Source organism: Diadema antillarum, unplaced genomic scaffold (assembly GCF_040938485.1).
Source record: "Diadema antillarum isolate AM-2024a unplaced genomic scaffold, OU_Dant_1.0 scf00000088, whole genome shotgun sequence".
Lineage (NCBI taxonomy): Eukaryota > Metazoa > Echinodermata > Echinoidea > Diadematoida > Diadematidae > Diadema > Diadema antillarum.
In genome coordinates this window covers 546,007-573,487 of record NW_027270977.1, presented here as the reverse complement: position 1 = coordinate 573,487, position 27,481 = coordinate 546,007, and the positions used below count along the sequence as shown (strand labels likewise).

The window sequence follows — 27,481 nt, the reverse complement described above, 5'->3', positions numbered from 1 at the left end:
GCAGGTAAAACTTTAGCTGTATGATACCCCATGCACATACCATTGGTAGTATTAGCCACGCACAGTCAATGGCCACCCATGGTTTGTGTATCATGTCAACAAACGCATCGGTGATTGCGAAATTGCAACGCACACTCACTGGTAAATGCCTTTCTGCATCAGTGTGCGCCATTCGCATCTCAAACGACCCTGGTCCCTGGTGGTGGAAGAGCTAGGGCAAGTACCACTACTTGTTATACATAACGAACGTACACATCATATCGCAACCGCTTCGCCCACCATCGGCATACTTCTACTGTCAATTGGGGTAAGGTGTATAAACTTTTCGGTGTCGGATTTCTCTAATGACAACTATTGAATAGTGAGTGCATGCAATAAGACATAACCATGATTGTCATTCGTCGAATGTTTCCACTGGATTTGAGAGAACATTCCTGACCACAATGATTTGTCGAGAAACATGCGTGCTATTTTCGATCTTGCTTGGATGTACGGGATGCCTCACCGGTGTGACTGGTTACGCCATCCCGAACCTACCAGGGGTGGGCAACCCTGGCGCCAAGGAAATGGGGCCGCGCCACTCCGTGAATGGCGAGGTTGACTCAGGGCCGCGGCCGAGCGCGACTCGAAAGTTCGCCCGTGAAGTTCCCGTGCCCGTCTCGGCGCTCTCCGATGCGACGCGCTCGAGGGCTTCGCCTAGCAACCGCCGAGATGGTTATGGGAGGCCCCGCAAAAGAGACATTTTTATGGATTTTTACGAAGCCAAAGGAAGAAGATCAGCTCCGTTTGTGCAAGATACTTTTATCGACGACAAGCATGGTAAATTGGAGCCAAAGTCGGTACGTGCATGGTAGACTGATCTTTATAGGCAAATGTTCATTGAGTTCATGCAATTTGTATCAAAGTCAAAGAGAATCAAACTTTGTTATAGATTCAAACAAATTAAGATTTATCAATCCTGAAGAATACCAACCCGCCCCCCAAAAGGGAGGGAAAAGTGGGAATTGGAAACAAAATGAAACTATCTAGCTACATTGTAGATAGCTGTAAGCAAACTTTGAACTGCACATTGATGTGCAAAAGGAGAGTCTATTAAAATAGGCCTAGTCTATACCATGTTTAAAGAAATGTTAGCAGTTAAACTTGTGACATGGGAATTTCATTGTATAATGAAGGTATTAAGTCATGCATCAAGAGAAAAAGATGTTTTGCAACCATTATAATATGACTTGAGCATTAAATTTTGTAGTCAGTTCCAGATTTTGTACCTTGTTCAAGATGTAAACAATTTGGCTTTATTTTTTCTCATGGACTTTACTGATGCTGCACAACCACTTCATTTTGTTTATTTGATTTGATATTTGTAACATGCATTATCACTGTCTTTGGCTGCCCATGACCTTTCTTCTCTTTCTTTTTTTTTTCTTAATGGGGGGGGGGGGGGGTGGGTAGGATAGAGGACGATGAGGTCTATTTTCTTGAGCAAGTCTCCAGTTTACCAGGGAGGTGAGACACCTCCCTGAGTTTACCAAGTGATGCATGATGGTGTAATGCTCTTCATACCAGTGACAGACTTGGAAAGGTGATGGTGGTGGTGGTGGTGGTGGGGGGGGGGGGGGGTAGGAGGGGGTAGGCAGTTTCACCCCTCCGTGGGCTCCTTTTTCTTTTCTTTTTTCTTTGTGCATTTTATTATTATTACTGTTTTGGGGGGAGGGGGTGTTAGGGGGTTAAACCCCCTCCCTTCCCCCCTTGGTTGCCTGTTTTGTCGGGGGGGGGGGATTGTCAGTGGATTTGGGAAGAGAAGTGACAGGAAAAAAAAATGTGAAGACTTTTTTCTTTTTTTATCATCGTTACCCCTCGGTGCCCTGGCCCCCGTCACTGGTTCAACGCCCCACCCCCTCGGCAAAAAGCTAGGTCCGCCCCTGTATACTTCCTTAGTGCTTGCAAATAACTGAGTATTTATAGTCATTGACACTGCCAACAAATGCGTGTATGTTCCAGAAGGTGTGGTTGTGTGAATGATTTGATTTGCTTGTTTAGAAATTGGATGGTACAATGTATGTACCGTATATATTGTAGCTAGCTCCTTTATTCTTTCTTTTTAGGGGAATGCACGTACTACATGTAGATGTCTACATTTTGTCCTGTCAATCGTCCACATTATTTAAAGCCTTTAACCTTGTGATAGGGGAATAGGCCTACAAGCATATATCTTTTGTGTGTGTGTGTGTATGTGTGTGTGTGTGTGTGTGTGTGTGTTTGTGTTTGTTACCTCCGCCAAGGGAGGAGGTAGTATTGTATGTTTTCGTTACCGTTTGTTTGTTACCTCCGCCAAGGGGGGATGTTTTGTTTTCGTTACCGTTGGTTTGTTTGTTCTAGTATTAGTTAGTTAGTTCGTTCGTTTGAACGTGTGCAAAATAACTCAAAAAGTAGTTAACAGATTGGGATGAAACTTGCAGGAAAGGTTGAGAATGCTACAAGCAACAAACGATTAACTTTTGGTAGTGATCCTAGAATTTTTTGGGAATTTATGAAGGATTTTTGATATTTTGGCAAGTAGGGTCAATGAGCTTGGGAGTTCAGGCTGCGCGTATTTGAGGTTTGCATGCGCGCACTAAAGTGTGTGCTCTAGTTTCTGCAGGGGAGAGGCGCGCCGCGCCTCTGATGGTTTATGACGTAACAAAGGCTTCTATATCGGGAAATCGGGCGATTTTTCAGTGGGTGAAAATCACTTAGAGCAAGATCATCAGTGGAAAGTAACTGCTTGGCGGAGGTTGCTCTCGGAGTGCTTTTCTAGTTTGTTAGTTACGTGAGTGTGCAAAATAACTCAAAAAGTAGTCAACAGATTGGGATGAAACTTGCAGTAAAGGTTGAGAACATTTGACACAAGTAACAAATGATTAACTTTTGGTAGTGATCCGAGAATTTTGGGGGAATTAATAAAGGATTTTTGATATTTTGGCAGGTAGGGTCAATGAACTTGGGAGTTCAGGCCGCGCGTATTTGAGGTTTGCATGCGCGTACTAAAGTGTGTGCTCTATTTTCTGGTAGGGCGAGGTGCGCCGTGCAGCTGAGGGTTTATGACGTAACAGAGGCTTCTACATCGGGAAATCGAGCGACTTTCAGCACACAATGCTAAAAGTACGTACAGGTGGAAATCACTGATATCTCCATGGAAGAACAAGATCAGTGACGGAAATGAGCCACATGCTTGGCGGAGGTCTGCGCTCTCAGAGTGCTTTCTAGTTTCTACCTGTACCTCCGCCAAGGAGGGAGGTTATGTTTTCGTTACCGTTTGTTTGTTTGTTTGTCCGTGTGCAAAATAACTCAGAAAGTAGTTAACGGACTGGGATGAAACTTGCAGGAAAGGTTGAGAATGACACAAGTAACAAATGATTAACTTTTGGTAGTGATCCGAGAATTTTGGGGGAATTTATGAAGGATTTTTGATATTTTAGCAGGTAGGGTCAATGGACTTAGGAGTTCAGGCTGCGCGTATTTGAGGTTTGCATGTGCGCACCATTAAAAGTGCATGCTCTAGTTCCTGCTAGGGCGAGGCGCGCAGTGCAGGTGAGGGTTTATGACAACAAAGGCTTCTATATTGGGAAATCGGGCGACTTTCAGCACATTTCTTTTTAAGTTTAGGACTTTATAATGATAATATCCCATAAAAACTTTATTTTTTAATCTACACTGTAACATTTGCATTTACAGTAAGGGCCTATGGGCCCTATTCTGTTCATGTATGTTTTCACTTAATTATTTCTATTTCGCATTTTGACTCTAATATTCATGTAGACCCCTACATTTGTATTTCCATAATACATGGTACATACTTGTATGTATTCATCTAAATATCAATTTCTGCGTATTTATACACCTGTATATGGGAATGTGTACAATAAATTGTAGGTCCTACAGTTTGTAATAATTAATTTTGGCCTTCGGGGCTGGTGTACGGCTCCATAGAATCCTGTCTTCTTTGTTTCAAGGAATACACTGTACATGTAGGTCCTCTCAAGTGTTGTGAACTTATAGTATATGAATAATACTCGTGTTAACAGTTGCTGGTACCTGCAAACCAAGCAGTGGTTAATACCTGTTTTATATCCACCATGTTTAGAGTGGATATTGGCAGCTAGATATGTTTCTAGGAATGATGTGTCAAAATACATGTATAACTGGTTTTAATGTACCGGTACCAGATAGTAATATAGCCAAAAGGCTTGGTTTTGAATGGCATTAATGCACAATGCTGTCAAAATTGTTTTTGTGGTAGGAGAGGTCCGTGTAAAATGGTAAATGGGAAGTTTTTGTTGTGAAGTGAATGTCTTTACTTACATTCATGTATATTTGTGAAGTTAAGTAAGGAATGGGACCTCCATTTGTTGCAAATAGTGCTTAGGACTGCCCTACGAAATCACCTGTACAAATAGGAGTCTATACACAGACAATGTTAGCCCAAAAATATGTTGAAGAGGTATCAGCAGAGGTTTGACTTTGAAGTACAGGTATTTACAATGTAGGGCCTATTATTTCCAGTGTCTACTGAACACAAAAATGTAGTACTTCATTATTCCAGAAGCATTCAAATATGTATGAAGATTTCTGACTGTCATGTTGAGTAATTCATCAGGGATGAAAGATCTGGCTGGCCTGCTAGGTCACCTGTGAATAAGGTGATAGATCATGAATAAATTTGTGTAAAGGAAAATGTCAGTAGAAATTTATAAAGATACATAAAACGTAGAAGCCATTTGATCTTTTTTCATGTACAGTAGCAAGAAGGTTCAATCATAGATGTGATTTTGGAGCATTATTCCCTCGACCATATGATATTGTATTTACCCTCTAGTTTATAATGTATTTCAGTCGATATTTCAATCATGTTTGTGTGTACAACTACCGGTACATAATATTATAATACCAATAATACCACTCATTCCTAATCCTAATCAAAAACTTTCAGGAAGATCTCATTTCAGCTGTCTCAGACTCATCAATCATACCAGTAATAATAATAGCTCCACAACACCCTGAATACTGTAAAACGAGAAATGTTCGCGTGCATTTTAATTTCGCGAATTTCGCGAGCGCCAAGATTCGCGAAATTAAAATGCACGCGAAATTTCTTATCTACACTATATGCATTGAACGAAGAGGCAATTCGCGAAAATTTCTTGCCGCGAAAAAGGCCGTCGCCTCCAATTCGCGAAAATTTCGTGCCGCGAATATGTCATGTTTTACAGTAGTCCTGGCAAACAAATACAACTTGAGGAGAGGAGGAGGTGGGGTACATGTAGGCCTACATTTATTTAACTATTAATAGTCTGTAATTGAACCTCATGGGACATTTGTGTACATGTAGGCCTACAGTAAAAGTACAGTACTCCTGTGGAATTCAGAAGCATACTGTACATTGTACCTCATATCCCACACACTGAAAAAATATGGTTCATAAAATCACATTTGTTTGCATGCCAATGAACATGGAATGGGTACCGTATGGTACCTTGGAATGTTTACGGTTTGCTGGCCACTCTGTTTGAGTCAACATTTTTATTGAAATTGTGACCATTGTTTGGATATTGCATGTAGGAGTAATTAGTTTTCCCCTTTGTAAAATGTATTCTTTTCATCCTCAAATTTGAATTTCAGGCCAAAGATTGTAGTGGGGGGAATCAAGTGGTGATACTGTAAATGGGTACCACCCCAACCCCCGAAACCCCACCCCCTATAATAGTACAGCTGTAGCACAATTTGTATTGACCAGTAGCACTGGATACACTGTGTATACAGTATGTGTATGTTATGAGCCCTATTTGTATAATGTGCATCATACAATTGTAGGTGGAATTCATGCTTGACGATTTGATTATATATTGGACTTTCATGGTTACAGGCTCAACAGTGGTGTATTTGGAATGAATTGGCCATTGTACACCTGTAGGTTCAAGTCTGAGACCCAGACTACCAGATACATGTAAGCTCTCCAGAATCCCAAATTCCCTGGGCTCTTGATGAGTGAATGAGATGGTCAGTACTTTTTAGCCCCAAGGATAGTCCTTGGTTTAAAGCAAAGGTACTCCTTGCTTAAAGGTACTGTACTGTTTTGCGAGTGGGAGCAGTGATTTAAAAAATGTTCGAGATATCATATTTGATGCATATGAGTAGGTCAGTTGTATCACAAAACATCGTACCTTGTAAAAATTTTGCAGTAAGTTGAGTAAAGCCTATATAAAGTAACGAGATATCACGCTATTTTTCTCACTAAACCATGACTGAAGATGGTTTTAATAGTCTAGAAAATCTTTTTATTATCACTATTGTTCTCATTTTGTATATGATTCAACAGTACTACGTAAGTTATTAATATACTGATTCAAATTTTTACAGTGGTTATTTCTATCCCTAACTCACATTTCAGAACTAGTTTGAAGCACTGAAGCTGGGCTTTTGTTTCATCTGCAAATGGTAAATTATGCCTTTAAAAGTTTAGCATTCTCCTACTCAGCAAAGACTGCTCACTGGATGCCCTGGACAAACCCCATTCAAGGAGCGTGTTTCTACTGAGAGCACCTCACATCCCTGGCATCGCCACGAATTTTGTCCAACGCAGCACCTCGTATTTTACGACCACTCGAGCTGTTTCTACTGAGCGATAAAATACGAGATGATGCAAAGGTGACGTGCAAATGCGGCGATTCCGGAAGTCAGGTATTTTTAAGTCACAGATTTGGGTCACGCGCGCATTGCCTGATCCGAACCCTGCCTGCTTTGATTAGCCATTTCTCTTCGTCTTTCCATCCAATATACCCCGAACTAACATACTGGTATCCTGCCACTGACTGATGAGAAATCTTTGGAGATCGAGGGTCCAGTTGAGATTTTCTCAAGGCTGCGACATACTAATGTGATACTCTCGCGATTCGAGACAATATAAAATGAAATAACGCGGTGTAAAATCAAATAAGTGATGAGGGCTTAGTAATGCAATAAGTTAGGCGAACAATAGACGATGAATGCCACAATTCTCATGTAACGTAACGTATAGGGCCTATAACACATACACAAACGAGTTGGTACAAACAAAGCATGATGTGAACACGGTCGCTGCGTGTACACACATATTTTGTACACATGTGTCGAAGGAGTGTGTGCGATGAACCGATTGAAAAGCGCGGGGAGAAATTCTAGACGTCCGATACACCACGAATTTCGCTACCCGGTGTGTTTCTACTGAGAATCGTCCTTCGCGTCACCACGCATCGACCACCTCAATAGATGGACGACAGAGCACCTCGCATCAGCCGGCATCGCCCACTACCCGATCTGTTTCTACTGAGGAAAAATTCGAGGTGTCACCACGCATCGGCCGGTATCGGCCGGCATCGGCCGGTATCACCACACATCGGCTGGCATCACCTCGAATTTTCGCCGCTCAGTAGAAACACGCTCAAGGATACATCTGAGTTTTCTTGCCTGGTCAGCAATGGTCAGCAATGGTCAGTCTCCTTCCCATCAGTCTTCAGTCTTACACCTGTCAGGAATTGCCATGAACTGTTTCAGACCGTGAACATCATTCTTGCATTGTTTTTTCATTGCCAGTGGCACTAATTGGTTTAAAGGAACAGGTGTACTGTGTGTAAAAGAATTCCCCACTGTGAAAAACAACCAAAATCTTCTCTTCTGATTGTTAGTAAACTGACCTTCTCTTCCAAAAAAAATGTTGGGAAGGTGTAATTAAGTTATTGCACTGGAAGTCGTTCAAAAACAGAACGTCCGTGGGTATATGGTCTAGGGGCAAGTCCAAGATAAGGTCCCCTCAGAAGGCAAAATTTCATCTTTGCTCAATATTGACAAGTTTGGTATCATTTTAAAGCTTATGAGTTGAAGTTTTGGTTTCCGTGAAGGAAAAAATGATATTATGTAAATTTATGCAAATTTCAAGGGCTTCATTTGCATAAATGTGAAACACAGCGTTACGTATGGGACATTTATAAAAATTCATATTAATTTGAAGGAAAGCAAATAATAATTGATTAATATGTGGACATAAGTAGTTCATCACATAGTTTAACTTGGTATGAAAATTTAGGGATTATGCAAATGATTATGCAAATTAGCTCGTGTCCTATCATGAGATGTCCCATACGTAACAAAATGAGGTCATTTTTTTAGGTTTTTTCTGAAATTGCTAAGGTTATTTTAATGCCCTTTTGGAAAGTTCTAATTTATTGTTTAGAGAAATTAAATACCAGAGAAAAAAGAAAAAAAAGTAAAAGAAATACTTTTTATTAGGCATTGAAATAATGTTACGTTTGGGACAAATGCGTTACGTATGGGACATCCTCATACATATTGCATGTGAATGCATGTAGCTAGCTGGGAAGGTCCCTCAGTACACAAATGGTCAATCATCCTGAAGAAAGCATCCCAACATTGTAGCTACTTTTTGAGTTATAGACACTTGAAACAATACATGAACTTGACCGAACAATTTTCAGAAAGGGGAGGGGAAAATGGCAAAATTATTACACAATGAAAAATCAGCATTAAAGGGATGGTATAGTTTTTTGTAGAAATTGGGATTCAGTTTTCAACATTTAAAGAGATGATTGGAAACCAATTATACAAATTACTTAAGAGCATAAAATCCTAAGACTAGAGGAATTCAAAGTTTATGTGATGGAGATCCAATTTGAAATGGTTGTGATAGCATATATATAGAAGAAAAAAAAGTAAAATGATTTTTTTTTTTTATTGCAAGTGATACACAAATTGTCCTTATTCAGTTTTCAGTAGTAGCCACAACAAAATTCATGGGTATACATACTGAGTTGTGACTCGAATCAATGACCTGACTGCTAGACAGACATCATATATCTACTCGATCACTGGGGTTCCACGCAGCAGGTATTGCTTATTTATTAAACTTAATATTTCTTGTGTCAAGTTGTTTTTTATTGAAACTAAATGGCAAACTGCCCATCATCAATGCAAGTAAACACTTTAAACTATTCAATTTTTCAGTAGTAACTATCCTGATAAAAATAGGGCATACTTGTACATACTCAGGTTGGTCATAGAAAATATAGAATATGATTGAATGTGATTATGATGGTAAATATCTGGGGAATATTGTTCCCTTGTCAATCTGGATCAGTATTTGAGTAATTTCAACTGATTCCACCTCAATAATTATGCAAAAATTTGTTTAAATGGGTATTTTGCAAAATTATTTTGCAAAATACCCATAAACATGGTTCTCCACACACTAAACGAATGGGGAACAAATGGCATGCATACCCAGGTTGGTCATAAAAATATAAAATATGATTGAATATGATTATGATGGTGAATATTTGGGGAATATTGTTTCCTTGACAATCTGGATCAGTATTTGAGTAGTTTCAACTGATTTTACTTCAATAATTATGCTAAATACCCATAAACATGGTTTTCACACACTAAATGAATGGGGGACAAACTGTCCCATACGTAACTGTCCCATACGTAACACGTCATGTCTGTCTTTAATTAGAACCTGTAATTAGAGCTTTTTGCCTAATGACATGAAACTTACCTGTGATAATCTTGAGTGTTGTGACTTTCATCACAGTGAGTTACAAGTTGTAGAATGAAATACTTTCAGAGAGTTTTGAGGTTGAAAAAAATGTTCAAAAAAACAAAATTTTTCTGGTCCCATACGTAACGGCACATATTTTCTCTTCTAGAATATAATTGTCAAGGTCATTTTTCTCAATTTTTTACATGATTATACTTCTTCTAGATATCAATCACCATGATGAAGTTCAATATGATCAAAGGCCATTAACACTTTTTTTCAGGTCATAAAAGTCTCTGAATGTCCCATACGTAACGTGCGCGTTATCTTGGACTTGCCCCTAGGCAAAAAAAAATTGAAGAAAACATTCATACCTCACTGCCAGATAAAGATGCCTTCATAGGGGGATTGAATTCAATTCATCTGTAGGACCTCCACCATAACGTATCACGAACTTCAATACCTGGGTGATCATACACTGTACACATGTATCATGCCGCAACACGCACACCCTTGATCTTCGCTAATGAGCTCATACTGCATTTAGAGCTGTGTGCAGCTATGCAGTATGTAACATATTATACAATGTATGTTGCTTCTGCTCCTGCACACCTGGTGGCCACACCCATAATTGGCAGCTAATTGGCAGCTCGTTTAATGTCATACCTATGTGCAATAAACTCTTTTTCAGCATGCATACACATGTAAGGTGTTGTGCATACTACATGTATGTGGAAATAATTTGCACTGGTAGGCCTACAATTCTACTTCTCCACTTAAAGTGCCTGAACATTGTGATTTTTCATTGTGTTGTGCACAAAAATGTCGAACATATCTAATACAATATTTCTCAGTGGAAGTGGGCTTGGTGTCATTTCAGCAGATTTAGTAAAAAATAAACACTGTGACCTTTGTGCAATAACGAGCAAAGTGACTCAATTTGGTGACATGAAATGGCTGAAAAGCTTCATGGTGAAATTCAGCAGCTAATCAACCATCCCAGGCATCTCCAGAAATGTCAGCTGAAAAAAGAAAAAGAAAACAACAATTGCACAGCAGAGCATTTTTTTTTTTTGGGGGGGGGGTTTTGTTTTGTTTTGATTTTAGGAGTGAGCCCACCGCAAATTGTTTTTGGAAACCTCACAACAGAAAAACTTGCCATGTTTGTCACTTTTACCTCAGCCCACTTTGCGATTGCTACCTGCCACTTAAAATTTTCTAGACATTTCCAATGAGGTGTCTGGGCACTGTGCATCCTTTGTGTGTCCTTCAAACTTAGCAAAAATAATGTGCAAACTGCCAGGCCAACTGTGCACATGCATCATTGCGCAGTTAAGACTCAACAAATTCTTTCTGGTCTAATGCAGTTTCAGTATGTTTGTTCATCGCACTGGAAGGAAAAATGTGAAACATTGCTGATTTCAATGTCCTCCCCCCCCCCCCCTTTTTTTTTCCGGCAGTAAGAAGAACAGCTTATCATGTCAGGTGTAAACAGCAGAAAACCGTCACATCACCCAGTAGTACCCTCAATCAAATCATGTGTTCATCATTCCTGCGGATTAGAAAGAGAGAGGGGCTCTAAATCACAAGGGCCTTGATGTAATTCAAAAGATAAAGGGCAGCTCATGCTTTGTGAGACAGTGCATGCCCGAAGAGATAGTACACCTACTTTCAAAGAGAAACTCGACTCCCTTCATCGTGTTGACTTCTTGGGGGAAGAGTCAGATCAAATAAACAGGCCAGTCAGAGTTTGATTGAAGACAAATATTTGCTCTATTTTCTATTTCGGTATTGATTTCAAAGAGAATCAATTGTTTCCATAACATGTTTATAGTTGGAATATCCAAACAGTAATGGGGGGGGGGGGGGGGTGTGGATTTGTAGTTGTGATCACCAAATCATTGATCAAAAACTTAAAGGGATAGTATAATTTTGGTGGAGATGAAGGATTCAGGATTTAATTTATTGCGAGATGATTAGAAACCCCTTATGAAATATTACACAGCATACAATTCTATTAAGAGGTACTGTAAAACATGATATATTCGTGGCATGAATTTTTTGCGATTCGGAGCCGACGGCTTTTTTCGCGGCATGAAATTTTCGCGAACTGCCACTAGCATTCAATGCATATAGTGTAGACAAGAACTTTCGCGCGCATTTTAATTTTGCGAATCTTGGCGCTCGTGAAATTCGCGAAATTAAAATGCACGCGAAAATTCCTCGTTTTACAGTATTCAAAGTTTATTTGATGAAAATTGGTTTTGAAATGGGTAACCTATCCAAAAATGAAGTAAAACAAGGAGGTCTTGATAAAAGATGGGTCCCACCTTTTATTATGACCTCCTTGTTTTGCTTTGTACTAGAATATCTCAGCCATTTCAAAACATATTTTCATCAAATAAACTTTGAATACCTCTTTAAAATAGAATTGTATGCTGTGTAATATTACACCAGGGGTTTCTAATTATCTGACAAAAAAAATCCCCTATCTCGACCAAAAGTATACCGTCCCTTTAATGTTGATGGTAAAATTTTGTGCAAATCAAGGGAGAGTTGATCACAAGATGATATTGTTGCATCAAGGTACTGTAGGCCTACTGTAAAACATGATATATTCGCGGCATGAATTTTTTGGGAATTGGAGTCGACAGCCTTTTTCGCGGCATGAAATTTTCACGAACTGCCAGTGGCATTCAATGCATACACATAGGCCTACAATGTAGTGTAGACAAGAGCTTTTATGTGCAATTTAATTTCGCAAATCTTGGTGCTCGCGAAATTTGCGAAATTAAAATGCACGCGAACATTCCTTGTTTTACAGTAGTTTAAATAGTGATTGAAACTGGTATCAATGTTTTGTGAAAGCATAAAACATTAAACTCCCACAACCAGTCTTCTTTCTGATTTCTGTGTAATTGAATCTTCTGCCATTCTTTTCTTTTTGTTTGACTTTACTCCATTTCTAAAGTCAACATGGACATGAGATGGCTTTGCACTTTGCAGATTCTGGGACAGAGAGAGAGAGAGACAGGGTGAAAGACAAGGTGGTAGACGCATGTCAGCAGATTCATACATACTACTTTATATTCTGATAGGAGAAAGAGATGACGAGATATAATATCAGGTAGGCCTATATATACCTACAGTGTCATACGGTTGGAAAGAGAAAGAGAGAGGGAGGGACAGAGAGAGATGTATATAATGTATTAGAGTAGATAGATTCATGCATATAGAAAGAGACAGGAAAGAGAGAGAGAGGGAGAAAGACAAAGTATTATATGTACACTGAAAAAAGTCGGGTGTTAGATATGAAACATTGAGCTGGTGTTAAATTTCCGGTGCTCATTTGTTGTGTTACATTAACACACACTGGTGTCACTTCATTTTCAGTGAACAGGGCCTAATTACTTCCTCTTGTTGTTCTTGATTTTTAACTTCAACAAGACAAACAAGAACTTGTCAATAAAGTAGGGGGCCTATATACATGTACTTGATTAAAAAAAGGATGTATTTACATTGTACAGCACAGTAACACCAACTGGTGTGGTCTCCTGTTTACACTGGACTGGTCTTATTACCTTTGAAATTAACACCAGCAATGTCAAATCAACACCATATGGTGTCATTGTTGAATCAACACTAGTGCAGTGTCAAAAATATCACCAGCTACAGCACACCACAAATTGCCAGATGAATACTTTTCAACATCATCACAACATTTATACTCTCTAAACCTGTTGGTGTGGACCTGTATTGACACTGATGTATGCTAGATTCAACACCTGTAGTGTTAAATCTAACTCCGATCTTTTTGCAGCGTATGCATAGATTCATATGTACTGAGAGACAAATAGGGCCAGAAAGATAGGAAGAGAGAGAGATTGACAGGCAGAGAGGGGTAGAGGGGAGAAAGGGAGGGGTGGGGCAAGGGGGGGGGGGTGGAAGGAGAGAGAGAGCAAAAAGAAAGAGGCAGGTAGACATACATGTACAAATGTATATACAAGGTAGCACATATTCAGGCCACAAACAGTCAAACAGACTGACAAATGCATTCACACACACTCGTACATTCATACAATGTTGTAATCTCCAGCGACTGCAAGATCAAAGTGCAAAAGTTGCCCAGTATTTCACACATTTGTCATAATCCATGTGTTAAGGACAAACAAAGCCATTCTGTTTGCGTCCCCCATCAAATGAAGTGTAAATCTCCCCAGCAATTGTGTCAGTTTGCACAGTGGTAGCGACACAAGTATCATGGCAAATGTAGTGTTTGAGCACATGTACAAACAAGAGCATGGGACCGAAATGGGCATGTTTACTTATAGATCATGTTAAAGAAATATGCATGTTTGTTAGTATTATACAACGAGGTACACTGTACCTTGGTGTACATAACAAATGCTACATTGTACAGTGTTATAGGGGGCTGTGGGGCCTAGGAAGAGCTTTGGGTATCTGTTATTTTGTGTGAAAAACATGTGATAATGAAATATCCGTATGTAATATAGCATGGCCACGATTTCGGTTGAAAGAAAAACAAGAACTGAATACTGGTGGTAACAGAATTTTATGTGCCAATATAAATTTCCATTCGTGACCTTTGTCTGTTTGTTTGCTTGTTTGTTTGTTTGTTTGTTTGTTTGTTTTTTGGGGTTTAATGATAATCAATGTTTACTGAATTGAAATTATCTGGTCTACTTTATCAATAAGAGTAAAACTTTGATAAACATGTGCACATATCCAGTAGTTATTGACTATACTATAGTACACCACTTCATGTAGCTACAATTGTATTATCACACACATTTCGACCACACGCAGGGATCAGCAATATATTGCCGTACGTTATTGATTGTGCCCATGGCTCACCTCCCTGATCTTACAGAACGTTAACCTGGCATTAGTGGCATTTGATTGCACAAAATAACGTTATACCCTTATCTGGAATCAGCCTGAACTGTTGAGATAAGAATAGATTTGTTGGATATGTATATTATATAAAGGGTGATCCGTCGAAGAGCAAAGACCAGAGTCCTTGCCTTGCTTTACCCATTCAGGCAAATAATGTTTTCAGTGCCTTGTGTAAATTATGAGCTATATAATATTAAAAGCATTTTTTCCATGTCAAACACAATGTCATATTGCTTGGTGGTACCCTCAATAGCCCTTAACTCTTTATGTGCCACGTTTGCATGTCGGACTCGGTCGACGGCGTGCCAACTTCGCATTATTTTGCTCAAACGCACAAGCACGCCAAAACCGATCATAGATAGCCAAATGCCACTGTACTATGAAAGCATCTCTTGTGATTCTGTTCTTCTCACTAATTGTAGTAAAGCAAGGAGTGTTCCCTACTGGATTTGATTGTAAATTCTAGGTTTCTATGACGGTTTTGTGTGCAAAAGTAATGGCTTTACAGTAATGTAGCTGCTGGTCGCTTGAAAGAAAAACAAAACAGAAATTTGTCATACAATTTTAATACATCAAAGCAAAACTTGGCATTTTCTCTACAACTTTGCTCACTACATGTCCAGCTTAAAAAGTTACATAGTTTTGAAAAAGAGAATGTTTTCCCAAAGCATGAATACGTTGGTGTTTCGGAATAATGTGACACACAGGGCCAAAGGGGGTTTCCACCAGGGCACGTAAAGATGTGCCTAGTAAGCCTATTGGTATGCATGCTCAGTGCTCTTTCCCTTGATTTGCTTTTGTTAGTCAAAGAATGGAGGCTATACCTTTATCTCCCTAATCCTGTATTGTGTCAACATGTGCTTCCCTGTTGGACTGAGGCACATTTGCTATGCCTGAGTGGGCTTACTCCTCTACACACAGCTATGTTGTATGTCAAGTTTGGATGAATAAATGCTGATGAAAAAGCTTATGCCTTGCAGAAAAGTAGAACTTTGTGTCTGGATGCATTCTAAGAGTTTAAAGGGGTAGTACAGTATTGGTGGAGATGAGAATTGGGCTTCTAACTTTTTGCGAGATACCAAGAAAACACTTATGATATAGTACAGAGCATACCATTTTAAGAGGAATTCAATGTTTATTTGATGAAAATCGGGTTTGGAATGACTGAAACATCCAAAAACAAAGTAAAACAAAGCGATCGTAATAAAGTGTGGGTCCCACACTTTATTAGAATCGCTCTTTTTGGGATATCTTAGCCATTTCAAAACCAATTTTCATCAAATAAAAATTGAATTCCTCATAGAATTACATGCTCTTTCATATTTCATAAGAGGTTTCTCATTATCTCACCAAAAAATGTTAGAAACCTGAAATTAGGTCTCAACCAAAACCATACTATCCCTTTAAGGCTATGGGAACTGTGTGGATTGGGGCGTAGGACAGGGTGGTTGCTGGTTGTTGGTCTCTCGTTGTTTTTCCATTTTTGTGGCTAAATGGATTCATGACTGTGGATAGAATCACTCAGAGGTAAGCAATCATTCTGGGCTTCATTTGCACCCCATTTTGCACAACTAACGATTCTAGTATAGACCTATTAGAGCTAGTATAGATTTACACCTAGATTTTGAATCTCCCGCCCTTTCTATTGAGTAGCGCCAATATGGCCGCCGCAAACCCCCCGGATCCATTTATGGATTCGGAAGTGGGTACTGCGACACCTGATGACGAATTTCAAACTGTTGTGTCTGATAGACAAGTCCGTCGGAAAAAGAGGAAAATACGCGAAGGAAGTGTTGATGTTGAGGACCTTGCGACAAGAGTAGACTCCTCTTCGGAGGATGACCATCATGATAAATCTATGAATGGTAATGAAAAGTTTGGTACCCCCCGATCTAAACCACCTGATCTGAGATTGTACATATGTCCAATAGACAAGAAAAGGTCCCTAAAAAACACAAGCTTGGCTACGGTAGCCAAAGCCATCCATACTTGCTGTGGATTCCCACCAGAGTTTGTTAAGTCTACGCGAAATGGCATTATGGTGAAATGTAGAAACGAGAAACAGTACAGAAAACTGATGGAACTTCAATCTATTGGTACAATACCAGTAAAGGTGCAAGATCAGATGTACACCATTAAAGGAGTAATATCTGGGATCCCCACGGAAATGTCTGAGACAGAAATTCAGATGGAATTGAAAAAGCAAAAGGTGTCTCATGTGAAAAGAATAATGAGAAAGGAACAAAAGAAAAATCAAAACAACTCAGGAAACGAGCAAATGAAGCTCACCCCGACACGCAGTGTCATACTATTTTTTGAAGCAACCACATTACCCCAAGACATTGATTTGTACTTCCAGAAATTTCAGGTCAAACAATACATACCCCCTGTACTCAGGTGCTTCCATTGTCAAAGGTTTGGGCACGCAGTTGCAAATTGTAAGGCAAAACAAAGATGTGTGAGATGCGGCGACCCGCATACCTTTGAGGAATGTCCTCAGAAAGACACTCCAAAATGCATTAATTGCGGAGAAAACCACTCGGCTGCATACAGCGGATGCCGAGAGGTGAAAAAGGCTAAAGAGATACAAAAATTGAAAGTAATGAACAACTTAACCTACGCACAGGCCACTCGCAAAGGGCAAGAACATGAGCAAAGGCCGAATGTTGCAGTAGAGACACGACCCATACCTCAGCCTGCAGTGAAAGAAACTAAAGAGAGCCCTGAAGAAATGAAGCATGGTACCCCTCGGGCAAGCCAACCCGTGAGTCATACCCCACATTCAGCTGAAGTGAACAACCCCCCATCAAAAGCTACACGGTCCTTTTCGTTGATTCCCAACCAAAGCAAAAACCAAGCTCAGCCCCAGCAAAACATGCAAAAGCTACCCCAAGAAAGAGAGGGACCTGCCAAAAACAGGTTAGGTGTAAACTTTGTAGCTCAGGCTACAGACAATGAGCTCATCAACTTCATTGTTATTTTGATCATGAATCTCATGAAAGACAAATCAGAGGATGAAATTCGCCTCCTGATAAATGCAGCAGCCGGTAAACTTCTTGGACAAGACAGCTGATGTTGGGGAAACTTGTTAGTTTTATGTCGGTCTTCCTCGTTCTCCAATGGAATGCTCAGGGAATGAGTGGACACGGACAAGAATTGATACAATTCTTAAGTACAAATAAATCTGATATTGTACATTTGATATGTGTACAGGAGACATGGTTTAACAGTGATAATGTTTTGCAGATTCCAAATTATACTTGTTTGTTTAAAAATAGAACAACACAAAGTAGAGGAGGGTGTTGTTTCTATGTACATGACTCTGTATATTACGATTATAAAGGCGGCGAGTCTGAAGTTGAATTGCAAGTGATTGATATTTTTTTGGGTAAGTTTTTCCTCACTGTAGTTAATTATTATAACCTTTGCAGAGAGATACGCTGTGAGGCTGTAGATTTATTTATAAGTAAAGCTAAAGATCCTGCAAAATTATTGATTGTAGGTGATTTTAATTCTCATAACCCCCTTTGGGGTAGTGATAAACTGGATAGAAATGGTAAATTGATTGAGGAATTTGTTTTACAAAATGATCTAGTCATATTAAATGACGGATCTGGCACGAGACTTGACCCCCATTCAGGAAAAATATCTTGTTTGGATCTGTCTCTGATTTCATCTCAGTTAGCAAGTAAGTGCACTTGGAATGTTAAGCCAGACAAACTAGGCAGCGATCATTTTCCTGTTTGTATTGAGTTGTGTGTGGGAGGAAAGTCTCTCCTCCGAGAAATGAGTAATGAAAGCAATGGTTGGAATCTAAAAAATATGGATTGGCAAGAATTTGCTCAATTGTGTGAGAATGTTATGAATATAGATAATATTAACGTGGATACTAAAATGTTTTATGAGATGTTTATGTCACACATTACAGAGGTACTTGAAGATACAGTTGGAGTTAAAAGAAGAAAAAATAGACACCAAAAGTCACAGCCTTGGTGGACAAAAGAATGTTCTTTGAAAATTAAAGAAAGGAATAGATTGAAAAATAGACTCTCTAGGTGTTGGTCTGAGGAAAATTTGTACAGGTACAAAAAGAAGAAAGCAGAAACGCAGCGAACGATACGGCAGGCAAGAACCAGATTTTGGCAAGCCTTTTGTGCAAGTCTGAATCGATCCACGTCTGTTTCGGCGTTGTGGAAATTCATTAAGAGTATGAACGGTATTCCTCGGAATAAAACCCATAGCATGTCTGTGTTATATGTAGGTGAACGTATTATTGTTGATGATAAAGACAAAGCAAATGAATTTGTAAGATATTTGAAGCATACAGGGAAAGGGAATACAGAAAGTAAAATTTATAAAGAGATAGAGGAAGAATTTGATGTGATCCAGGTTCAGGAGAAGGAAGGCTTGCAACTGGCCTTAAACGAGCCTTTTGTGATGAGTGAATTGGAAAGAGTTCTGCAAGATAAAAAGGCTTCAACACCGGGAGAAGATAAGATAGGATATGAAGTGTATAAACATTAACCAGAGTCAAAAAAGGAGATATTACTGAAATTGTACAACCAAATATGGGATACTGGAGATATTCCAGAAGCATGCAAACACTCGATTTTGATTCCTCTCCTCAAGCAGGGTAAGGACCCACACCATTTGTGCTCTTACCGCCCAATAGCGTTGACATCATGTTTCATGAAAATAATGGAAACGTTGGTGAAAAACAGATTGCAATATTTTATAGAAAAACACGATCTGCTCGCAAATTTTCAACATGGCTTTAGAAAAGGCCGTTGCACTCTTGATAATATCGTACATTTGGAAAATGAAATAATGAAGAATTTAGAAACTGGTGTGAAGTCTCTAGCAGTGTTCATTGACCTGGAGAAGGCGTATGATACGCTCTGGACAAAAGGACTCATAGTAAAACTCAGTCATTTGGGTTTAGGAGGAAATATTTTACAGTTTATAAAGAACTTTCTATTATATCGCACTTGCCAGGTCAAAATAGGAAACGAGAAATCTGATATTTTTCATATGGAAAACGGTCTCCCGCAGGGCAGTATTTTGAGCCCTATATTGTTTAATCTAATGATTTCTGATGTACCTGTAAGCAGAACGAATAATGTTTATAATTTGTTATAGGCAGATGATTGCGTTATCTGGACATCAGGAAATGATATTAGAGAAATGACTGTTCAAATTCAAACATACTTAGACGTTTTGAATGAATGGTTCACTTCACGGGGACTGAAAATATCACCGTTGAAGACCACTTCTGTTCTTTTCTCTCGTGGAAACAAAGATGAGCGCGTTCATCTATTGTTGGAGAAAAATGAGCTGAAATTTGCTCCTCAGTATAGATATTTAGGAGTGATATTTGATAGGAGGATGACTTGGAGACCACACTTGCAAGACGTAGTTCTGCGATGTAAGAAAAGGTTGAATATACTGAAAGTTTTAGCTCATACAAATTTTTGTCAAAGCATACAAGAATTGTTAGGCGTATACAGATCTTTAATACGCTCCATAATAGATTATGCTTGTGAGGCTTATGATTCTGCTACTATGAGTGTCAAGAATGTTTTAAACTCCATACAATATCAGGCTTTAACTATTTGTGCAAACGCAAAAAAAGGGACAGCCCTAAGAACCCTCCAAGTGGAATTCGGAGAAATGCCCCTAGAGTTACGTCGAGAGATGCTCTCGGCTAGACTGAAAGCACGTATTGAGAGTACTCCCAATCATCCTATGAAAGAAGGGCTTAAGAATTGTTGGCAATTTGAATTTTGTAAAAACACTGCTTCAAAAGAACCTTTCGGACAAAGGACTCTAAACTCATTTGAATTTTTAGATCCATTTCATGTTGAATTGTGTGTAAAACCTCCCAACGTGCCTTTCTGGATGTGGAAGCCTCCGTGTGTATCGACACAATTAAAAGAGTGTGTGTCAAAGACTGACAACACAGCCTTCCAAAAACAGGCCTCCTTAGAAGTGATGTATAACAAATGGCAAAACTATTTACATGTATATACAGATGGCTCCAAATCACTTGAAGGCAAGGTAGCCTCTTAATTTTATGTGCCAGTGTATAAATGTGTTCAGAGTAAAAGAATGCAGAACCAAACATCTGTTTATAGAGCCGAATTGGCGGCTATCACGTTAGCTTTGTATTGGATTGATCAACTACCACCACTTCAAACAGGAGTAGTTATTTTTAGTGACTCACTCAGTGCCCTTGAAGCCATTCGATCTCAAAGAGAAGAAAGTTTTGTTACAGAAATTCTAAGTTTCTGTACTAATCTATACTTTAAGGGAATATTAGTGAGTTTGGAATGGATTCCTGGACACTGTGGAATAACAGGAAATGAAGTGGCAGATAAAGCAGCAAAAAAGGCTTTACAAAATGTTTCCATACAAGTGAATAACAAGTTGAATAAATATGAATTTAATAAAAAACTGAAAAGGTGTTATATGACAAAATGGCAAATTAAATGGGAGGAGACAAACTCCCCCCTGAAATATGTTCAACGAAATGTTTCTCAGACCTATTTATGCACCTTGAATGACAGAAGAGCTGAGACAATCCTACATCGCCTTAGGATGGGGAACTTAGGTTTAAATGACAATTTGTTTCATATAAACCAACATGTGTCGGGTATGTGTGAATATTGTAACATCCCAGAAACAGTTGATCATTTTCTTATGTTCTGCCCCAGATATACCCAGAGCTATGATGTTAGTTGAAACAAAAATTCATGAGAACAGCATTCAAAGCTTACTAATTTCAACTAACCCAGTATACCAAAAAGCTCTTGTGTTATATGTTAAAAGATCACAACGATTTTTCTGATAGATAAACTTTCATACATGTTATGAGTGTACATAGTTTGCACTAACTCTGCCTCGAGGTACCCTGAAGAGGCTTTTCATGCGCACCACAGCCCAGAGATTGCTTACTTTATTAAAGAATGTATATGTGATTATTATATATATTTGTAATTTATTAATATTGTTTGTTTGTTTTGTTTGGCTCTGTATCGGACCAATTGAGGTTCCAGTGCTGGTAAGCATCGGACTCTATACTGCCTGCATATCGGAGGGGCCTAGGCCGTTTTAACGGCTGAGAAGTCTGCTCGAGACAATGAGCCGGATTGGCCAGAAGATATGATATTTTAAGCAGGCAAATAGACGTACCGACAGCTGACCAAGGATACTCATTACAATATTCTTTTTGAAAAAAAAATGATAAAAGGAAAAGAAATTTATAGATAAGTGTTTGGCGTAAATATTCTAAAGAGAATGGAAAACGCCACTAAACACAAAACAACAACAACAACAACAACAACAACATTGTGAGGAAATAATTGAGTCACGTAATGTGTTGTCAACAAAGTTACTACATCTTTCAACAAATATTGAGAGATGATCTGCTGTCAGTCTTTTTTTTTTCTTTTTTAGGACGGTTTGATTTTGCTACAACACACATTTCCCATAGACGCTTGCCTGAGTATACTCGGGACTCGTATTCAACGGGTTAAATCCTAACACATTACTGTATGGACTTCTGTTGATTTTTTTTTTTGTTCTTTGTGAAGGCCTTTACATTCTACATAAATCCTTTTGCACCTATAGGTGTCTTGCAATGTTATTTGCATGGATTTAGACTGTTAAGTAATGATGTAGGCCTACTGGTATGATGTACTTGACGAGTAATAGCAAGATAGGTCGAACATGATGCACAAAAACGATGAGACACACAACCCACTTCTGAAATATAAAAAGTTGGGCCTAGGAGTGCTCCAAAAGCTCTTTGACTTTATACCCCTCTGTGTTCATACAGTGAATCACAGCTCGGTGACACCATGCGAAGTGGCTGAGAGGGGCATAACTGTCATGATAATCTTTGAGTCCAGAGAGGACTTCTAGTACAGATATTACGATAGGTCTAAACTGTATGCACAGAGCGCTCCACATACCACTTCCCGAGCACTCTAAATGTTGATGACCATTTATAGAGTTACATGTAAGAGTGCTTCAGGAGCATCCTGAGCCTGTGTGGCCTCGAGAGGGGTGTTCCAGGGTGCTATTGTCTGTTCATACAGACCTCAGAGGGGGTTGGGAGCGCTCCTGGGGGGCATTTCATGTAGTGTTATGTTGGATGTTCTCATTTCTGACAAATGCACTCTTATCAGATCAGATGCAAGGATTTCAGTAGCTTAAAACAGTTTATTGGAAAAAAAATGCCTGACAAAACTCTTCATAAAATGCCCCCTGGAGTGCCATATAATGCCCCGTATACATAGGATAACACATACACACACACTCCCATGCAAAAAGGGCAGGCGTGGGAAGCTTGGGGATGAATGGGTTAAAGAGGTAGGCGTATGCCTGCCTCGTGTGCCTTGAAACATTTTATGCATGTTTCCATGGTAACTATGGGCCGTTCAACAAACCTGTTATGAGCGTTACAGTTTGTATGCATTCGGTAGATGCATGGCTGATCTTGTCTGATAAAGTCTGAGGAAATCTGGATGATCCGGATGCCTATGCCGTCATGGCGGTCCTTTTGTGATTGGGAGTCCCCGGATGAAATCTAATTTCATAACGATGTGACCTTTCTCGAGAGATTTCTATTCTCATGCATGATGAATAGGCTTGCTTACTAATGTATTCAAATTAATTGATATCTTGAAAGCTATTCATGTCACGAGGAGCTGTTGTGGCTCACTGGATAAAACCCACCCATCATCAATCACGATGTCTTTGGTTTGAGTCCCCTGGGTGCAGTGGATGTACCTCTCCACGAGGAACTTTAACCTCATTGAGCAGTCTTTCGGAGTGGGGAGGGGACTCAAAACCTTCGGGCCCTTGGTTGCTTGCTGATTCAATACTTCCTTTAGCTATATGTAAAACAGAAATAAGTTTTTCTCTAATTCTAATCAAATTTTGTTCTCATAAAATTCACATTTCAGCACTTGCTACCCAGTTTGCATCCATTTAGTAGTCATTGCCATGTCAGGCAAGCCGTTTTCATGCTAAAAGTGGTATAAATAACTTACAGTTTTGTTATGTTCAATAAATTGAGTGATGTGCAGAGGGATCTGTGTACAACTGTATAATTTTGATGTCTTGATCACTGATATTCTCGAAACATTAGAATCTGGGTAGGTTTTAATTTAGAAGACAATAAATATTAAGTGAGGGCTTTTGTATGTCAGAGAATGTCATGCATGTCATAGCTTTGAGTGAAAGGCATTATTTCATGTACATTGTAGGTTAACTTTGTTCCTACTGTTAATGTAACATCAGATAATGATTTAGAGCACGTACAAATGTACACTATGGATGCATTCTGATGGCAGAATGAGTGAGATTTAGATGCCAATCCAGTAACTTTTTCGCCAATGAGAATATGTAAATCATGTTGGTTAAACATTTTCTGTTCACTTGGGACTAAACTCTGTGATTTTATTTGTGTTACAGGACCCAGATGTGTTTGCTCATACCAACTTGATGGACCATCTGATCAGCATACTCTTGACTGGCAGATTGGGCAAGACCAAAGGTAAAAAAAAAATGTTATACTGAGATGCTCTTGTTGTGATTAGTGTGTGTTGCTTGAAGGTTTGCATGGTGAAGTAAATGAGGGAGAAAGGTTTGCGGTGACGCCATGTGTATGTAGTCCTAGGTTTATCCGGATCGTTGCTTGGCTGAAGAAGAGCCTAGAAAGAGGAGAAATGCAGAGGGAAGCGACATACGGGGGTTGTAAGGAGGGCAAAAAGTGAAGAGTGGGGGACAGTAATGGGCTGGAAGTTGAAGTTTCACTAGTGGAGACGGTAGAGAAGGGAACAGAGAGAGTGGCAAGGAAGAATAGAGTGAGAATTAGATGTTCGGACAACTTAAGGAGGAGAAAGATGAAATAGACCCCGTTTACAGTGCGGGGCTGGGCCAAGCCGTGGCCGAGCCGCGGCCGAGCCCAGCCTCAATTGCGGGCCGAGCCCCGCAATTTTGTCCGTTTACACTGCCGGGCTTGGCCGCGCTTTTAATTCAAACCTTTCAATATTTTGTCGTAGTGGCGCTCTGCTTGTAAACAAATGCAATTTGGCATTTGGCCCAGTTTGCGTTTACACTGAGAAAAGGCCGGGCTCGGCCGTGGCTCGGCCGTGGCCGAGACCATCTCCAGAGCGTGGCCAAATGCATGGCCAATTTTGGCCCCGCATTTGGCCTTTTGTGCGTTTACACTGAAATGAAGGCAGGCTCGGCCGTGGCCGGGCCTCGCGCTGTAAACGGGGTCATAGAAGGGAAGGGGAAGACAGAGGAGTTGAAGGTTGGAAAATCATGGAGATAGAAGAGAGAAATGAAGATTCATGAAACCAAAGAAAAGAATGAAGTCTGCGAACAATGTGGACTATGGAAAGTGATTAGTGTGTTCAGTAAGAAAAGTGACTTCTGAATGCCAGATATTTGATATCTCAATTGACTGAGAGTTTGCTTGTTTGTGAATACTTTCATATTACCCTAAGATATATAACATGTAAAATGTGTATAATTATGATGTACAATGTACCCTGCATCATGCACATAGATAAGATGTAGGTCTATCATTCAAAAAAATAAAAACATTGAGAAAGATGAAATAGCATTGGGCTAATTTTCTTCTCCAAAGCTTTATGTTTTGTAATTTTACTTTGTATCAACTAAAATGAAGTCAATTGATATGAAAAAAGTAAAAATGACTGTGTCATTTTAAGTATAAAGTCTAAAGCAATGCTTCGGTGACATGATAAACAAAAATCAGGCTATTGCAGGATACCAGTTGTGGACCTTGATGAATTAAACTTCATGTTCAGAAAGAGTACTAATAACCCACTCTTAGTATTGACTTACATTCATATGTTGACATTCTAGACATATTTATTTATTTTCAGAAACCTCATCCTTGTCCAGCCTGGTGACAAGTCACAACTACTTGAGTCAGCTGTCTTCAGTTAGCAGGCAAGGCACTTTTCTGGAGATCGGCACCGGGGTCACCAGTCTCTTCATGGCCAAAGAGAATACCCCTAGCATCATCACAGCGCTAATTATGCCAGGTAAAAAGAATCAACACAAGATAGGCCTAGAAATTACTTTCCTTCAAACTTTTTTTCAACACATATTATGAGTTCTTACCCTTTTCATGTTTTGCTTCACTGTGCTCTATAGAATTGAAAGATACCACAGGGTAAATATGATAATGAAGATTTTATTCTCACGTAATCAAAGCCTTTATATTCTGTACACTGTTTTTTTTCCGGACATAATGTGCAATCAATTGAAATGAAAAAGGTGTGTTGTTGCAGTCGATTTCTCGCCGAATCCTGAAAGCCTTTGTGTGCTTTGAGTGGTGATAGGCACAGAAAATGGGTGCTGTTCGTTATTCCGAAGGTTCGTTATTCCGAAGGTTCGTTAATCCGAAAAATGAAATAGGGTTCGTTATTCCGAAGTTCCGTTGATCCTGATCCGAAATGATATAGGATCCATAACGACCCTTCTTAATAACGAACCTTATTTCATTTTCGGATGAATGAACCTTCGGAATAACAAACCTCATCACATTTTTGGATTAACGAACCTTCGGAATAATGAATCTTCGGAATAAGGAATCTTCGGAATAACGAACCTTCGGACTAACGAACCTTCGGAATAACAAACCTTCGGAATAACGAGCTGTAACCCAGAAAACACTACAGCATTGTACACACTGTCTAAAGTCCCTGGCTCACAAGAGTGTTTAATATTAAAGAGTTTTACATCAACCCATCAAAACAAATAATATCGAGATAAGCTCGTGGAGAGAGAACTGCATTTACGAACCACTTGTCCCTGGGATGGTAATCAGAATTCTACTTTCATTGCCTTAGTGCATTTGAATGGAAAAAAAAAAGAGAAATGTTAAATGAGAATACAGCCATAAGATAGAGTGAAGTGGCCAGATTCCTGCTACTTAAGTAGCATTTAAAGTGCATAAAACTGTAAACGTGGTGTATTTTCGGATGTCTTTTGTTGTTGGGAAATTTCTTATAGTGAGTCGACTTATATTTGTGAAATGAGCAAGTTGCAAAGATGATGCCTCCCATCATTCAAACGTGCTCTATATCGTCTCCAAGGTTGGAAGTCATCAACCCTTCTCTCAAAAAGGGATGATATCGGTACTTATTTCACATGGACGACTGTCCTGACATTCGTGAACTTAACCATGCATTAATTGTCTTACAAGTACCAATTGATGAAATATTGTGCTTGTGAAATATAGTAGGGCTTGCACAATCATGAAAATATAAAAATGTCTACTGCTTGAGTACCAAGCTGGATTGTATTTTGTGTTTGGTTATTGTCAATATCGTCCCGCATGCAGTGTCAGGGCACACCTTTGAGAATTGTTCTCTCTAGGTGTCACTGAGGCAACGAGGGCAGCAGACCATTAATCATCACATAACAGTATTTTCTTTTTTGACAGTTTTTTTTTAAGGTTTTATCCCTTTTTTGTGTGGTTATGTAGCTCTTACAAGACAATGTGACCGTGCATCACAAAACCAACAAAAGTCACACCCCTTGATTTTACGTGAAGACTCAAAAAAGGTGAAATGGGTCAACCAAATCAATCTTGATTTTTTTTTCTGAAAGAGCTAATCCTCCCCATTATTACTAAGTTTGGAATCATAAAATGAATGGGAAGTTGTGTTTTCAGCAGTTTTTCTACAACCCATTTTTTAGAGAAGTGTGATAAGATATGTCCTAGATGCCCCCTTATCATTTCTTGAAAATCTTTTGCACATGCATCACTTTCAACTCTAATGACATGTGAAAGAATAAGACTACTGCTTTGAAAGTTGGCGATAATCATGGACAACATGTGTTAATAGAGCATGCTCAATTTCAGCTTAATCTGAAAATCTCTTCATTGTTGTTGCTCCAGTGGTTTACATCCTGGTTTTTTTTTTTTTGTTTTTTTTTGTCCAA

The 27,481-nt window shown here is 39.2% G+C and overlaps 1 pseudogene; it reads left to right on the top strand.

Moving 5' to 3' along the window:
* The first annotated feature begins 249 nt into the window (after nucleotides 1-249).
* LOC139718081 (uncharacterized) overlaps nucleotides 250-27,481 on the top strand; it is a 105,606-nt pseudogene continuing 78,374 nt past the window's right edge.